At 38.7% G+C, this 17,986-nt stretch overlaps 1 long non-coding RNA gene across 2 annotated transcripts in view; it reads right to left on the reverse strand.

The window, feature by feature from the left end:
* LOC140529949 (uncharacterized) overlaps positions 1 to 17,986 on the reverse strand; it is a 91,880-nt gene that overhangs the window by 41,550 nt on the left and 32,344 nt on the right. The window contains exons 2-3 of one of the 2 annotated variants that reach the window (XR_011975744.1): positions 17,531 to 17,731; positions 280 to 455 (exon numbers count right to left, since the gene is read on the reverse strand). This is a non-coding gene — a long non-coding RNA (uncharacterized lncRNA). Of the gene's footprint in view, positions 1 to 279; positions 17,732 to 17,986 lie in introns of both variants that reach the window. The other variant, XR_011975743.1, reaches the window with a different exon arrangement.

The raw sequence follows: 17,986 nt of genomic DNA on the forward strand, positions 1-17,986 counted from the left end.
AGGCCTCTTTATCTACTACACCACCCAGATACCCTTTCTACCTTTAGTTAAATTTTTATAATTCCCATTCCTTCTCAGAGCAACAGAGGAAAGCAGAAGCTGCAGCATCTGCTGCAAGAGATTTGGAAATACAGTGAAGAAATTAGGAGCAGATAATGCTGGAAAATCAAAGGAGACAGCAAGAGCAACTAAGGCAAATGGAAGCAAATAGGGAAGCCCAGAGGAGGCAATTGTTGGAACAACAAGAGAGAGTGTGTGCTTGGAGACTACAGGTATTACATTGTCCAAGTTCAGCATATGTCCTCTTCCCTGTCTCCATCATCCTGATGAATATTTGGTCACTGGATCCAGATGGCTCAGGAGGAGAAAGTGAGGCTGGTGACCTTGCACAGCCCTCTCTCATGGGAAACAAAGTCAATTGGAAGTCATGTCATCATTTGTCTGATGTCATGGTCCTGTTTGAAAATGAAGGATGAACACAACAACCAATACAATGATTTAAGTAAATGGAGATCATGAATTTACAACATTTGAATAGTGAAAATTTTTTACGTTAAAGGAAATCCAATATAGTTCAGGACAGCATCTTCTGTTTCTTTTTATTAATCCATTTGGTAAATATTTATTAAGCACCTACTCCGTAAGTCACTATGGCAGCCTCTGAAGATAAGGGACAAAAGACATGAAGGAAAGAAGGGAGGAAGAAAAGGAAGGAAAGAGAGAGGTACATAGGGAATGAAGAAAGGAAAGAAGAAGGAAGAATGAAAGTGTGGGCAGGAGGAAAGGGGAGGGAAAAAAGGAATTAAGGAAGAATGGAGGGAAGGAGGAAAAATGGAAGAAAGGTAGAAAGGCAGGAGAGTAGGGATTAAAGAAAGAGGGAAGGGAAAGGAAGGAAAAAAGTAGGGAAAAAGGATGGGAGGGAGGGAGGGAGGAGAGAGAAAAGGGAAAGGAAAATTCAGAGTATTCAGAGAGTTATTCTATTTTCCTGAACTTCTAACATGCCTCTCTGTACCACTCCTTGAATAATTAGGCATATTGACTTATATTGTAAATTTTCTTTATATGTGTTCATATTGTTTCCCTAACTAAATGGTATTTTATGGTTCTTGGTACCCTTCGCAGATCTTAGTAAAGTATCTTGCACGTTCACATACTTAATGAAGAAATTATTAAGAAGCTAGAACTTAAGGCTACTAATCACTAGGAAACTCAATAGAATGTGACTTCCCTAAAGGCAGGGAATTTTCATGTTTTTGCCTTTGTATCCCATCACCTAGAACATAGTAGTAGTGCTTCTTTGCACTAACTTGTATTGCCAAATCTAAGAGAGGTGCCTCTCTGATCTGATCTGCACTTGACCTGTTGGATGCCTTTTTGTTCTCATTTCTCTGAAGGAACAAGAACGATTAATCTAGGAACAGAAAAGGAGGGAGATTGCTGAAAGAGAGTGCCAGATCCAGGATATGCAGGCCGTGTATGATGCCTGTCACTCAAATAACGACTGTATTATATTGTGAAGATAAAAGCTTCAACATTCCATCTACCCACAGCCAGAGTGTCAGTTAAATGAGAAATGTTTATTCCTGGTACAATGCACAAGAGACTCATCTTACTGAAATGATAGAAGAATTATACAATTGAATGACTAAAGGTATCTCAGAAAGTATCTGTCAAACACAGGCCCAAAGACAGTGTTTTTTTGTTTTTTGTTTTTTTTTTTTAACAATATTTGTTACAAGCAAATGATCAGTAAGGCTCAGCTCAAAGACCCCAAAGGATGGAGAATTCACTGCCTTTATAGTGTAGGTATCCCATTCCATTTTTGGTCAGTCCTCTGTTCAGGGGTCTTTCCTTAGCAGGAACCAGGAGCCTTCCCTGCAAATGTCATCTAATTCTGGTCTCTATGAATGATTTCACTTTGTCTAATCCTTCCTTCCTCATGACAACCTTTCAACTATTTCAATACAAATATTGTGAAACAGAAAGTGGAAGAGAAGACAAGAAATAAGAGGAAGAAAGGGATGGTTGGTGGGTTAAAGCACAGCCAACAAGATGTTTGCTGCTGTCATGCTTTCCCATGTGGGGTCTCTTTCGTTCTTTTTTCATTACGTTTATAAGGAACTGTGCAAGTGCTCTCTTCCCTCACTCTGAGGAATGTAAATAAATCATTACTGGTTGCTATAGATTATTATACCTGCATTTATAGTTGCGCTGTCACCACAGGACTTGACCTTAAGTGCCTCTGAACAGTGGAGGCAAGAGACTGAGCAGCTGACTAAGAGAGGAGGTGAAAGATGTGTGTCCATATCAATGCTAAATGTATGTGCACAGAGTGGTATAGCATTGAAATTTGTAAAGAAGTTAAGAGAGTTACAGCAAGAAATAGACAGCAAAACTCTACTAGTGGGGGAGCTCAACCTCCACCTTTCAGAAACAAATAAATCTATCACAAAATAAAGAAGAATGAAGTTAAGGAGGTGAATAGAATCTTAGAAAAGTTAGATATGGTAGACTTCTGGATAAAATTGAATGGGGATAGAAAGGAATATACCTTTTTGTCAGGGGTACACAGCACCTATACAAAAACTTACCATGTGCCAGGGCATAAAAACCTCACAACCCAGTGCAGAAAGGCAGAAATATTAAATGCATCCTTTTCTGATCGTGATGCAATAAAAATTACATGTAATAAAGGACCATGAAAAGATAGACTAAAAATCAATTGGAAACTAAATAGTTTAATCCTAAAGAATGATTAGGTTGAGCCACACATCAGAGAAACAATCAATACCTTCATCCAAGAATATGATGATAATGAGACAACATGGTAAAATTTATGTGATGCAGCCAAAGTTGTTTTTAGAGGAAACTTTATATCTCTTAAAGCTTGCATGAATAAAATAGAAAAAGAAGAGAACAATAAATTGGCCATGCAGCTGAAAAGGGCTGAAAAAGAAATTTAAAGTCCCCAATTAAATACCACATTAGTAACTATGAAAACTAAAGGAGAGCTTCATAAAATTTAAATTATGAAAACTATTGCACTAACAAATAAAACTAAGAAGTAGTTTTATGAAAAAAGATGAATTTTTAGTTAATTTGATTTTTAAAAAGAAAGAAAAATCCAAATTACCAGTATCAAAAATGAAAAGACTGAATTCACCACCAATGAAGAGGACATTAAAAAAGTGATTAGGAGGTATTTTGCCCAAGTTTATGCCAATAAATCTGATAATCTTATTGAAATGGACGAATATTAACAAAAATATAAATTACCTAGATTAATAGAAGAGGAAATAAAATATTTAACCCATTTCAGGAAAAAAGACGTTGAACAAGCCATCAATGAACTCCTTAAGAAAAAATTGCCAAGGCCAGGTGAACTGACAAGTAAAGTCTACCAAATATTTGAAGGACAATTAATTCCCATACCATATAAACTATTTAGGAAAATGGATAAAATTCTACCAAATTCTTTTTATGACACAAATATGGTGCTCATACCTAAACTGGGAAGAACCAAAACAGAGAAAGAAAATACCAATTTCCCTAATGATCCAAAAAATTTAGAAAGAACATTAGCAAAGAGATCACAGCAACTTATCTCAACGATAATACACCAGGTGGAATTTATGCCAGGAATGAAGGGGTGATTCAATATTAGGAAAATTATAAGCATAATTAACCATATCATTACCAAAATTAACAGAAATCATGTGATTATTTCAACAGATGCAGAAATTTTTTCACAAAATACAACACCTATTTCTATCAAAAACACTAGAGAACATAGGAATAAATGTAGCTTTTCTTAAGATGATAAGCAATATCCACCTAAAACCATCACCAAGCATTATATGTAATGGTGAAAAGCTAGAAAGTTTTCCAGTAAGATCAGGGGTGAAACAAGGATGTCCATTATCACCACTGTTATACAATAATGTACTAGAAATGTTAGCTTTAGCAAAAAAGAGAAGGAAAAGCAATTGAAGGAATTAGAAGAGGCAATGAAGAAACAAAGCTATCACTTTTTGCAGAGGGTTTGATGGCATACTTAGAGAATCCTAGAGAATCAACTAAGAAACTACTTTCAATAATTAAAAACTTTAGCAAACTTGCAGGATATAAAATAAACCCACATAAATCATCAGCATTTCTATAAATTACTAACCAAACTCAACAGCAAGAAAGAGAAATTTTATTTAAAGTAGCAGTAGATAATATAAAATATTTGGGAGTCTATCAGACAAGACAAATCCAGGAACTGTATGAATAAAATTAAAAAAAACATTTTCAGACAAATAAAGTCAGATCTAAATAATTGGAAAAAGTCCAGTTGCTTAGCAGTAAGCCAGGCCAATGTGAAAAATGACAATTCTACCTAAATTAATTTATTGATTCAGTGCCATAACAATGAAACTACCAAGAAACTATTTTATAGAGCTAGAAAAAATAATTAAAAATTCATCTGGAAGAACAAAGGGTACAGAATATCAAGAGAATTCATGAGAAGAAATACAAGAGAAGTTGGCCTAATGTATACCAGATCTTAAATTCTATTGTAAATCAGCAATCATCAAAACTATATTGTACTGGCTAAGAAAGAGTGGTGCATCAGTAGAATATATTAGGTATACAAGACACAGTAATCAATGACCATAGTGATTTACTATTTGATAAACCCAAAGATTCTAGTTTCTGGGATAAGAACTCAGTATTTCATAAAATGTGCTGGGAAAACTGGAAAACAGTATGGCAGAAATTAGGCACAAACCAACACCTTACACTGCATACCAAAATAAGGTCAAAACAGGTACATGATTTAGTAAAGGGTGACACTATAATCAAACTAGGAGAACAAGGAATAGTTTACCTCTTAGATATCTGGAGAACAAAAGAATTTGTGACCAAACAAGAGATAGAGAACATTATGAAATGCAAAATGGATAATTTTGATTACATTAAATTAAAAAGATTTTGCATGAACAAAGCTCATGCAATCAAGATTAGAAGAGAAGCAGAAAGCTGGGAAACAATTTTTATAACCAGTGTCTCTGATAAAGACCTCATTTCTACAATATAGAAAGAACTGAGTCAAATTTATAAGAATACAAGTAATTCCCTAATTGATAAATAGTTAAAGGATAGTTTTCAGATGAATAAGTTAAAGCAATCCATAGTCATACAAAAGAAAAATACTCTAAACCATGATGGATTAGAGAAATGCAAATTGAAACACCTCTGAGGTACCATATCACACCTATATGATAGGCTAAAATGACAAAACAGTGGAGCCAAAATGACAGAGTAAAAGCAGGGACTTGCTAGAGCTCTTCCCCCCAAACCAGCCAGATACCTATAAAAATTGACTCTAAACCAGTTCTGAAGCTATAGAATACGTGGAATGATGGAGTGAAGCAAATCTCCTGCCCAAGACAGCTTGGAATATTGACAGGAAGCATCTATCATGCCAGGCTCTGGGCAAAGCTCAGTCCAGCATGGCAACACTGGCTTAAACAAGACCTAAACAGGCCTTGGGGGACTGAATCACTGGTAGCTGTGGCTGTTTCCAGACTACACAACCCCAAAACACCAAAGATAAATTGGAAAGTCAGTGGAAAAAAGCTATTGGACCTCTATGAGACAGTAGAGTAGTCCAACCTCAGCCTCAAGTGGTGCAGAAGGCAGAAGAGCCTACTGAAGCAGCAACGGTAACAGGAGCAGTGGCATCAGAAGTTTCTGGGGCACCAGGCCCACAGACTGTAGGGGGACCAAGGGGCTGACAGTATACTCTCCCACCCCAACTGGAAGCAGAGAAATACCTTGACAAAGATCTCAAAAGTCACGTAATTGGCTGAGGAAATGAGCTAAAATTGGAGGGGGTGGGGAATAAGACTATAGAATCTTACTTTGGTGACAAGGAAAACCAGAATATACAATCATAAGGAAACAACAAAGTTAAAACACATACACCCAAAGGCACCAAGAAAAATATGAATTGGTCTCAGGCCATGGAAGAGCTCAGAAAGGATTTTGAAGATCAAGTAAGAGAAGTAGAGCCGAAATTGGGAAGACAAATGAAAGTGATGCAAGAAAATCATGAAAAAGAGTCAACTACTTGCTAAAGGAGACCCAAAAAATGTTGAAGAAAATGACACCTTAAAAAATAGACTAACCCAAATGGAAAAAGAGATCAAAGAAGTCAATGAGGAGAAGAATGTCTGAAAAAGCAGAACTGGCCAAATAGGAAAGAAGGTCCAAAAGCTCACAGAAGAAAATTATTCCTTAAAAACTAGAGTGGAGCAGATGAACACTAATTACTTTATGAAAACTCAAGAAATTATAAAACAAAACCAAAAGAATGAAAAAATAGAACACAATGGGAAGTATCTCATTGGAAAAACAACTGACCTGGAAAATAGATCCAGGAGAGACAAAGCCATGATCAAAAAACAGACTAGACATCATTTTTCAAGAAATTATGAAGGAAACTGCCTTGATATTCTAGAATGAGAGAGTAAAATAGATATAGAAAGAATCTACCAACAATCTCCTGAAAGTGATGCCAAAAGGAAAACTAGGAATATTGTAGCCAGATTCCAGAGCTCCCAGGACAAGGGGAAAATATCGCAAGCAGCCAGAAAGAAACAATTCAAGTATTGTGGAAACACAACAAGGATAACATAAGATCTAGCAGCTTTTACATTAAGGAACCAGAGGGTTTGGAGTATGATATTCCAGAGGTCAAAAGAGCTAGGATTAAAACCAAGAATCACCTCCTCAATATAAGTGAGTATAATAATTCAGGGACAAAAATGGTTATTCATTGAAATAGAGGACTTTCGAGCATTCTTGATGAAAAGACCAGAGCTGAAGAAAAAATTTGACTTTCAAATACAAGAATCAAGAGAATCATGAAAAGGTAAACAAGAAAGAGAAATCATGAGGGACTTACCAAAGTTGAACTATTTATATCCCTCCAAGGAAAGATACTATTTGTAAATCTTCAGACTTTACTAGGGTAGTTGGAGGGAACATATATGTATATATATGGAGAGAGAGAGAGAGAGAGAGAGAGAGAGAGAGAGAGAGAGAGAGAGAGAGAGAGAATAAGGTGAGATGATATCTAAAAATAAAAATTAAGGGGTAAAAGAGGAATATATTGAGAGAAGGAGAAAGGGAGAGATAGATTGGTATAAGTTATCTCTCACATAAAAGAGGCAAAAAAGCTTTTTCAATGGAGGGGAAGATGGAAAAGGTGAGAGAAAAAAAGTGAACCTTACTCTCATTGCATTTTGCTTAAGGAGTGAATGACATTCAAACTTAATTTGATATGAAAATCTATCTTACACTACAGGAAAATAAGGAGGGAATGGGATAAGAGGGGGATGGGAGATGATAGAAGGGGGGCAAATGGGAGGAGGGGTAATTAGAAGTAAACATGTTTGGGGAGGGATAAGGTCAAAAGAGAGAATAGAATATATGGGGGCAGGATAAGATGGAGGGAAATATAGGTAGTCTTTCCCAACATGACTATTATAGAAGTCTTTACCAAAACTACACATATATAGCCTATATTTAATTTCTTGCCTTCTCAGTGGGGATGGGTGGGGAGGGAGGAAGGGAGAGATGTTAGAACTCAAAGTTTTAAGAACGAATATTGAGAATTGTTTTTCTTGTAACTGGGAAATAGGAAATACAGGCAATGGGGTGTAGAAATCTATCTTACCCTACAAGAAAAGAGAGAAGATGGGGATAAGGGAAAGGAGGAGTGTGATAGAAGGGAAGGTAGATTTGGGGAAGGGGAAATCAGAATGCATAGTGTTTTTTTGGATGGGGAGGGGAGAGATGGGGAGAAAATTTGAAACTCAAAATCTTGTGGAAGTGAATGTTGAAAACCAAAAATAAATTCATTAATAAAAACGTAACATGACAAAACAAGAAAATGATAAGTGGAAGAGAAAACGTGGGGAAACTGGAACACTAATATATTGTTGGTGGAGTTGTGAACTGATCCAACCATTCTGAAGAGCAATGTGGAACTATACCCAAAAGCCATACCCTTTGACCGAGGAATACCACTATTAGATCTGTATCCTAAAGATCTGTATTCTAGATCAGCATTCTCATCAAAGTGGGAAAAGGGCCTACATGGACAAAAATATTTATAGCAGTTCTTTTTTGTTGGCCAAGAATTAGATATTGAGGGGATGTCCATCAATTGGGAAATAACTGAACAACTCGTGATATATCAATGTAATGGAATACTGTTATATATATCACATGTAATATATATATATGTATATCACATATATTATATGTATAAAATATATGCATATATGAATTGTTTACATCAGTAGCTTATGCTTTATTCTACAATAAATTAAAAATGAATATAAGTAAGAATAAAACATTGGAAGTCAACCATGGCAGGCTGACTTTCATAGTCATGTCAGTGAAAAAAGTCTTAGCCAATGAAGGCACACAGTGATTATAAAGGGTGAAAGAAATGGTTTGACTTATCTGAAACTGAAACACTTTTGCATGTAAAAAAATCAATACAACTAATATAATAAGAGAAATATTCTATTGGGGAAGAAATTCTTGCTTCAAATATCTCTGATTTTCCTTGTAATTTATTAGGATTGTTCAGTTGTTTCAGTCCTGTCTGGCTCCTTGTGGCCCCTTCACAAAGAATGGGGTGATTTATCATTTTATTCTTCAGTTCATTTAGCAGAAGATGAATTTGGGGCAACCATGGCAAGGAAGTTTGCCCTGAGTCACCCTGCTAGCAAATATGGCCATATCTGAACTCACAGAGATGAGTCTTCCCAACTCCAAGCCTGGCACTCTATCCACTGTGCCACATAGCTGCCCTTGTTCTGCTTTATAAGGCACTAAAATAAATACCGGCAGTAAAGAGGTTTTAATGTTTTAAGTTCTTTAATGCCAAAATCAGGTCATCTACCTGAAGAATTTGTGCTTTGAGGCTCTGTGCTCTCTGTTTATCCTGGGAAGTACAAAGGAAACACAGGCTGTTTTTGAGGTTGGCATTAGAATACGTTTTTCTTAAAGTTCTCACATTTGGCAAATAATTAGGAATTTCCCGCATTTCTCAAATAATACACCCATACATACACTTTAGTCTCCCACTCCAGACTTCAGGAATTGGAAACAGAAAGATTTGCTACTGGTTTCAACTTCCCTCATCCCACCCTTCCTTTTTTTCCCATGATAAACAATAGATGAATTTTGAGCAGCAACAGAGAGGAGAGCAGAAAAAAGAGCAAATAAGGGAAGAGCTGAGAGAAATAGGAAACTTGTGAGAGCATTTGTGAATGATTTGGCTTGAAGCCTCCTGAAAAAGGTATGAGTTATTTCCAAGTTTTCTCCTATCTTCCTTGAATCTTTTCCCTAGACCTTGAAAATTTGTCTCACAATTAAAACTCAAGAAGGGACAAGGGGCAGGTGGAATAATACACATTTGCTTGGCATTGATTTATCCAAACAGCTTCCTCTGGCCTTAGACACTTAGTTAGAAGTCTGATACTGGCACCTGGCTTTGTGTTCTGGAGACATTGCAAGTCATTCCCCTTAAGGCAGGGGAAACTGCTGAGAGGGACAGGCCCATTCCACAGGTGCCATCCTTCGGAAGACAGAACAAGACAAACTTAAAGAAAAATGGATGAAACGATGACATGGGAGAGTTGGCTTCTGGTCCTAGTCCTGTCTCATCCAGTTGTTTGATCCAGGTTAAATCCTTTAACCTCTGTGGGCCACAGTTTTCTCATTAGAAAAGGTAGAGATGAAATGATATGTATATACAGGGAAGGAATGGAAAAACACTGTTTATTGAGGACTCTTATAGATGTAGAATCAATAATACTTAACCCAGTGGAGTAGAAACCACACTGGAACTAGATTTCAAGCATGTAGGGCCTGGTCCTACTTCACTTAGGCAATCTCAGTGACAGGGGCAATTATTCTTGTTGGAAAAAGACAGAATCTATTAAGTTTGCAAAGGCCCCTGAGTCTACCTCAGCTGGAATTGTACTGCTCAGGAACTGGACAGTGCGAATTCTCAGAATACAGTGGGAGGTGGGGGGTGGCTGCTGTTGTCAGCCTGAAGACAGGTACAGATGGAGTGCAACACATCCTCTTTACCCACAATGCTGGGTGGACCTCTCTGAGGATGGCCCTGCTCCTTTCTAGGTGGAGCCTGAGGCATGAGCAGCAGGAACAGCCCTTGTTCTGGGTCCCCTTGGGCTCTGTGGGCTCAGTGCTATTCAGGAGGCTGCTTGGAGAATGCTGGGATGACTGCCAGGCTTTGGCTCCAATGAAAGTTTGGATGCTACATGAGAAAATTGCTGGCAGAGCAAGAGGTGTTGTTATTGAATCATTCATTCATGTCTTACTCTTTGTGACCCCATAGACTAGTTGTCATTAGGGTTTTCTTGGCAAAGTTACTACAGTAGTTGACCATTTCCTTCTCTAGTGGATCATCTATTGCCAGCCAGTACTCACTACCACCATAACAAGGCAATGATCCATGAGACAAAGAGTACATTGAGCTAATGCACTAGGAACAGTGTAAGTCAAACCTTAAAAGAATGAGCAGGGAAAGCACAAAGAGGAGTAACATCAGCTGGCATCTGAATTATCCTGTAAAATTCACTAAGTGCTTTAGAGAAAGTATCTCATTTAAGCCACACAACAACCCAGTGAAGTAGGCACTTTGCTATCGTGCCCATTGCACAGATGAGGAACCTGAGGTGCAGAAACATTGTCTACTGTGACCCAGCTGGGATGTGTTGCTGACAGGATGGGAGCCCAGCTCCTCCTGACTCCAGGTCCAGCCCTAGAGCCAACTTGCCCCATGGCCTCAACAAGTCCCATGGTAGGGGATGACATATCTTGTCACTTTGCTTTCCTGACCCAGAATATGAAGATGCTGCCTTTCTTCAATCCAAGAGAAATGGGGAAAGACTCCTTGCACTGCTCCACATTATATAATGAAGTCAGAGTTGGTACAGGGGGCAGCCTGCCTTCCAGGTATGATCCAAGAAAGTCTGCTTTGGTCCAAGCTCTGGGATGTTCCCAGGAGTAAAGATCCTCAGGTTTGTCTACATTACAACAGAAGCCCAGAGAAAATGTCTAAAAACCAGGAAGAAAGAATTCCTAGTGACCATGAGTGGCAGGGAGGGTGACTGTCTGCACTCCTGGCCTAATGTCCTGGCTCGAAGAAAGGAGTAAAAAGTTCTTTACAGCACTACTTTTTTTGTAAAGCTTGGCTTCAACTGAGGCTTGGGGTCTGGCATCTGGCTGTACCATCCCAGAACCCCAGAGCCCTCACATGGAGGAACTAAGTGTAGACAGAGTCTTAGCCATTGTCTGAAGAGTTCTGGTTCTGAATTCCTGACGTGAGGATAGAATTTTGAGTCCTTTTTCTCTATGTGGAAAGGGGATGCCTTCCACCATGAATTTTTTTGGTCTAGACAAAAAACTTTTGATCTAAGATTTCTTTGATATAATAATCTCCTAGGAATGAAATTCCCTCTACTAATACGGGCCTACAACTATTATGCAATTTAAAGCCTTAGAGAGATCCATGGATCTCATTAGCAGGCTACATGACTTGCCTAGGGTCACACAGCCAGGTTGGTCAGAGACAAAATGTAATCTATATCTTCCCAACTCCTGTGGGGAAAATGAGGAAGTTTCTCCCCAGCCCCTAGCATGACCTCCACATGACCTAACATAAGGAATGCACCTTAAAGTTGATATGCTTAACTGGGAGTGCCAGGGGAAGCAGCAGAATTAATGAAGCATGTAGCCAGGTTGAAGAGACCCTTATTTTAAGAGTCATAAAACTCCTTCAGGGGGGAGGTGTTTGTGTTTAAGGAGCTGACCAGTCCTTGGGCACATACAGCAAAGTCAACAACTGGAATTTTTGGCTAGAGTTCCTTCTTTGTTCTAATGGTCCTCTTTTCCTTGAAGTTAGATGTATAAAGGGACTGAGTGAGAGATGGATCTTTGGAGGTCTTTGCTGAAGAACTGGGGATGCCCACTTCTGCTCTCCCAGTCAGGACCTTTGCTGACTGCTTCCCTCCTTCAGCCTGCCCAGTTGCCAAAGTGTTGGAGCTCAGACTTAGCTGGTGAAGTATACTTTTTCTTTTTCTATTCTATCTTAACTATTATCTACTGTTTATATGTATGCCCTTGCTAACTTGTGCACTATTTGTAGTTATAAAACTTAATTGCCTATCATGCTTGTTTTAGTGTATGTCTTAAGATCCGAACCTGAAGTAAAAGTACTGCACAGTCTATGTAATCACTTTTGATTACAACTCCCAAACCAAATTTCTATACACTTGGAATTATGCCAGTGATTAAGGTAAACCAAACAGGCAAACCAAGAGTTCTTTGGTGTCCAGAGATAGAGGAAAAAGCCAGTCAGGAAATAAAAATTGAAGCAATAATCAGAAACTTCGGGGTGGGGTGGTGGAAAGGAGGGATGAACAGAAATCACCCCAAAGTCACTCAGGCAACACTAAAACAGGAATGGAACCAGGAACTAATAAAAAAAAAACTCTCTCAAAGCATTTGACCCAGACATTATCCCATACCATCCCTCACTCACATAAACTCATGGCCATAGCCATTGTGGACTGGACCAACATAATGCAAAGGGATATGATTATTTCATCAGACAGAAACTTGCAGGGTGGGACTTTCAAAGAATAGGAATATTTTCCTTAGGTGACAGCCCTAAGGATCAAGAATGATGAAATGGTCAAGGCAACTCAGTGGTCCAGTGAACAGAGTGCTGGGCAAGGAGTCAGGAAGCCCTGTGTCTACAATCAGAAATTGTCTGTCTCAGTTTTCTCATCTGTAAGAACTGAAATAATAATTATTGTTACCTCCCAGGTTTCACATAAGGATAAGACGATATATGTAAAGTTCTTTGTAACTTTTAATTTACTACATTAAAGTAATTACTATCATGGTCATTATAATGATCATCGTTATCTACTATTTTTGGGTTCCCAAAAATAGAATTCCTCAAGCACAGAGCATCCTCTCTTCTGTTGTTATTAACATCTAACTCACCCTAGGCCGTCTCAACTGAGGATTCTGTGAATTCTGCATCTTGATTTCTGTCTAAGGGGCTCCTCTGCACTTGCAGGTGACCATGGCATCAGCAGTGCCCATGGAGGCCCCCATATGTCTGGTAGAAAACAGGAAAGGAGAGCTGATGGCACACCAGCAAGTACTGAGGATTCATATTTCCATTATCAAGCCAGAGGTGGTGGTAGCTGTTGTTGGACTGTATTGTACTGGAAAATCCTCCCTGATAAACAAGCTGGCAGGAAAGAACACATGTAAGTGGAGACCTGGCCTCCAGGAGTCTAATTTTTAGAGGAAATTGTGCCACAGGTTTAGAGTTGCTACAAGGCATATCTGAGACCTAATGAAGATGTAAAAGTTGTCCCCTGGTTTATTGTTGCCTTCTAGTCGGTCCACAAACATTTATTAAATGCCTGTTATGTTCTAGAAACTCTGCTAAGTGCTGAGGAGACAAAGAAAGGAAAATTCAGTCCCTGCCCACAGTCTAATGGGGGAGACAACATGCAAACAACTCTGTACAAATGAGATCTATACAAGATACATTGGAGATAATCATTGGAGGAAAGGCACTAGCACTAAAAGGAGCTGGAAAAGTTTCTCACTGAAGTTTAGCTGAGAATGGAAGAAAGACAAGGAAGTCAAAAAGGCAGAGATGAGGAGGGGGGAGCATTCCAGGTAGGAGAGACTGAGTCAGGTGAAGAAGTATTCATCAAAGGCTTAGATCTTACACTGTAATACTTGTAAATTAAATTACTCCACAACAAATATCTTCATGACATGGAGACTCAAATACATACTAGACAGAAATATACAAATGGGAGCTAGAATGTCATACACAGAAAACAGGAAGGTCAAAGTTACTGACAAAGAAGATGGAAGGAGAACAGTATGAATCGAATCTAGTAGGATTAACACCAGATTGGAAATCTGTCATGTTTGTATTGGGTCCCAGAAGCATTAAGGAAGCATTATAGACAGCTTCTTGAGTCAGGCAATAACATCAGATGTATTCATCAGGTATATCTATTGGATAATGTGCGCGAGATGAGTAGGAGAGAGGGGGATGTAGAGCCTAGAAGACCAGTTAGGAAGTTATTGCAAGGATCCAGGTGACAGGTAATGATGACCTGAGCTTAGGAGATTGTGGGGTATAAGCAGAGAGAAGGCAACGAATTAAGAAATGTTATGGGGGTAGATTTAGCAACCGAATGGGTGGAGAGGATATGGGTGAGAAAGAGGGGTTCAGATGACTTCTAATAGTTTCTTCTCAATAGCTAATTCTGTTTACAGAGGTAGAACTGTTGCTAACTTCAAACAAGGAACATCTCCCTTTTGTTAACCTGAAAACCTGACTTCTTCCTGATCTTTATCTCTCAAGTCTCTTTTATTTTAGGGAGCCACAATTCTCTTTCAATATTATCTGTAGTTAGACCAGCAATTTACTGGATTCTGCCTAATCTTAGCTCAACATGAATCTCTGGGAGCTTCTGTTCAGATATGGGCAAATTCACTTTCTCTGTAGGTGTCTAGGTGTCTCCTCTGAATAATACATCATCCTTTCAAGTTGTCTGACTTCTAGTAATTTCTCCCTAAATCACTCCTAATTTTAAAAATTCTGTCTATCATTCTATTCATTCTTCATAGATACATGAAGACTTCAAAACAGTAATTGCCAGTCTTAAGCATCTTCATCAACTCTTTGTCCTAGGCCTTGGCATTACCATGATCATTGTTTTCCTGTCCCCCAGCCAAGAACCTCAGAGTTGCAATGGCCAATCTTCCATGAGAATGCATCAGAAAATTCTTTCCAAAATGGAAGTGTTTTACATTTGACCATCCAGCAAATAATAAGTCACTCTTAGCCCATCTTAAAGATATCCAAGAAACCCAGCCAGAGCTTGGGTTCAAGGATCAGGCAGATAACTTCTGCTCTTATATCTTTCCTAATGCAAAACCCAAGCTCCTTAGTGGGGGCATCATGTTCAGTGGGAATCATGGGTTTCCTTTACTACAATGCATACTTGATTGGGATTGGATATATGTACCTTGTTTCTTTGTATATGTATAGATACTGTAAGATTTTTGTATTAATCTCCCCATAAGCATGAGTCTCTTTGGTCTTCTTTCCCTATCTTTCAGTTTATAACTTCTTTGATGGAGACAAAATCTCCATTAGAGAGGTGCCAGAGGGGTGGAGAAAGGTAATTTCCTTAATTTTCCAAAGGGGAGGCAAATAGAGATAATAAACTATAAACCATTGAGTGGGACTTCATTTCTGACATAATTATAGAGCATATCATTAAGGGGATGGTGTGAACATTAAGAAAGGGAAGCTTAATATAGCAGATTAAACAAATTTCCTTGTTAGACAGCATAACTGAAATGATGCAGATCAGAGGAATAATGTCAAATTAATGGAGTTTTCAAGAGAATGCTATGATTATGAACAAAACAGAGATACAAAATAGATGGTAATAGGGTAAGGTAGTTTAACAACATATAAAATGACCAGACACACCCAAAGTCTTTAACAGAATGAGATAAGCCGTACTTTGGAGCTCTATACCTTTCTCAATAACACAGACAAAGTTATAGAAGATGCAAATGGAATGGTAATCCAATGTACACATGGCATGGAGCTCAGAGAAACAACTAATACTTGTAATAAAAGGAATGAGATACAGCATTGTCTTGGCAGGCTAAAAGATGACTTTAGATGAATTAAGTGCAAAGTTCTCCATTTGGGTTCAGAAAATCAACTTAATTAAAGATAGAGGAGTTAGACAAGAGTTCTAGAGAATTTCGAGGATTGCAAACTCAATATGAGTAGAGAGTCTAAAATGCAAAGTTATTCTAGCCTTCATTGCCAAGAATGAGTGAAATAATAATTCTCCTGTACTTATTCCCCTCCAGTCAGACCACACCAGATATTCTGTGTTTGGTTCTAGGCACCTCACTTTCAAAAACACATAGACAAGGTCAATATCTACATGAGCACAAGTAAACCTAGTGAAGGGAATGAAGTTCATGCAAGAATAAACCTGTAAAGAATCCTTAGATCCATTCTCCTTGACCCAGAGATAAAAATTGGGAGAAATGAGTAGAATTTGCCAATAGGTATATTTCAGCTTGGTAAACATTGAGTCTTCCTGACCATTTAAATTGTTAACACACAGAATAGGCCTCTTTGAGAGGTCATGGGCTTCCCATAAGTCAAAGTGATCTAATTGCTTTTGGAAGCCACTTGCTAAGAATACTGCCAAAGAAATCCTTAGCCAGACAAGTGTGCTACCAGACAATTAATGCTTGGATCAAATTGAATGAGGTTTCTGTTTGCCTCAGCTTCCATTTCATCGTGTCTATCACAATTGGGAAAGCTGCTGGAGACCTATGTGAAGACAATCTTTAGGGGAAATATTCCCTGCCTGGAGAATGCAATGCTGGCATTGGCTCAGACTGAGAACTCAGCTGCTGTGCAAAAAGCTACCAACCATTGTGTAGAACAGATGGTCCTAAAGGTGGATTTGCCCACAGACACCTTCCAGCACTTGCTAAAGCTACAGATAAACTGAGAAAGAAGCCATCTCAATTTTCACTAAACATTCTTTCAAGGATGACACACTCAAGTTCCAGAAGAAACTGGTGGTGTATCCTCTCAGCTATTTATACTTTTCCACTTACCTGTCTTTTCTGAGTAAAGTCTAGAGACTAGTGAGACTGTTTTCAATTATTTGACCTAGGGGCCTATATCCCCAACTTGCAAGAGAAGAGCCTGGTCTCCGTAGAGAGCAAGAGGCATGAAGACATAAATCTCACTTGCCACTGAAAGATACTCCCTCCTTGTGACACATTGAAATCAATTATTTCTTAGAGGACAAAATGCCACCCACTCACATATTTTCTGAATAGATAGCATCATGGCTCTCTCAGAAAACACTAAAGTTTCTCTCAAGCTCATACATGCACTTATCTCTATACACCTTCTCACCCTCAGTACCGTTGGATTCCTTCTAAGAGCATTTCCTGCCAGTTCCAACATCTGCTCAGTCTTACTTAACCTGGTAGCTCTCATTTGGCCCACACCAAAGGGAGAATCAATATTATAGGCTTTCAGGACTCGCAGGAACATGGAGGATCATTTGGACAGTGAGGACTTTGGTCCCCAAATAGGATGGGCAACTTTTCCATGATGACCTAGACAGAGATTAGGAGATTTAAAACTGGAAGCCTCTCAGCTCTCAGGTCAGAATTTTCCATTTTATTCTACCACATTATACATGTTTCCAGGAAAACAAATGCAGGTTGACCCCTCAGTAGTTTACTTAGAATCTCCCTCCTTCCAGAATGAAATAGGGAACTTTGATAACCTTTGAAGCATCATGTCAATCATCATTATCATTACCGTTACATTGCTTCCTTTTCCATGATTGTCTTTCTCTCCATCTCACTGGCAGCAAATCTTAGAATCCAAGAAGCATGATTTCATATGTCAAAATGAGGAAGAATCAGTCATACAATGCCAAACTAAGCCTGAGTACCTCTCACAGACCCTGATGGAAGCCATTTCTTAAGGCACCTTCTCTGTGCCAGGGGGTTACAAGCTCTACAAGAAAGAAAGAGGAAAAAAATAATTAACAATTACCATCGTGTTCCCAGGAAAGGAAGAAAGGTGAGCAAAGACCTGGAGGCCAGCAGTGGTGACACTGCAAGGAGGGCTCCATTGATCCCACTGGGTATTTGAGCACAGACTTTCTTCCGCCAATTACCACCCAAGAGGTGAATGTCTAGACACTGTTGGCTTTTTAGTTCACATTTCACCTGGAAATCCTTGACAGAAATCTCTTCTTTCTGTCTAGGG

Source organism: Notamacropus eugenii, chromosome 2, assembly GCF_028372415.1.
Source record: "Notamacropus eugenii isolate mMacEug1 chromosome 2, mMacEug1.pri_v2, whole genome shotgun sequence".
Classification (NCBI taxonomy): domain Eukaryota; kingdom Metazoa; phylum Chordata; class Mammalia; order Diprotodontia; family Macropodidae; genus Notamacropus; species Notamacropus eugenii.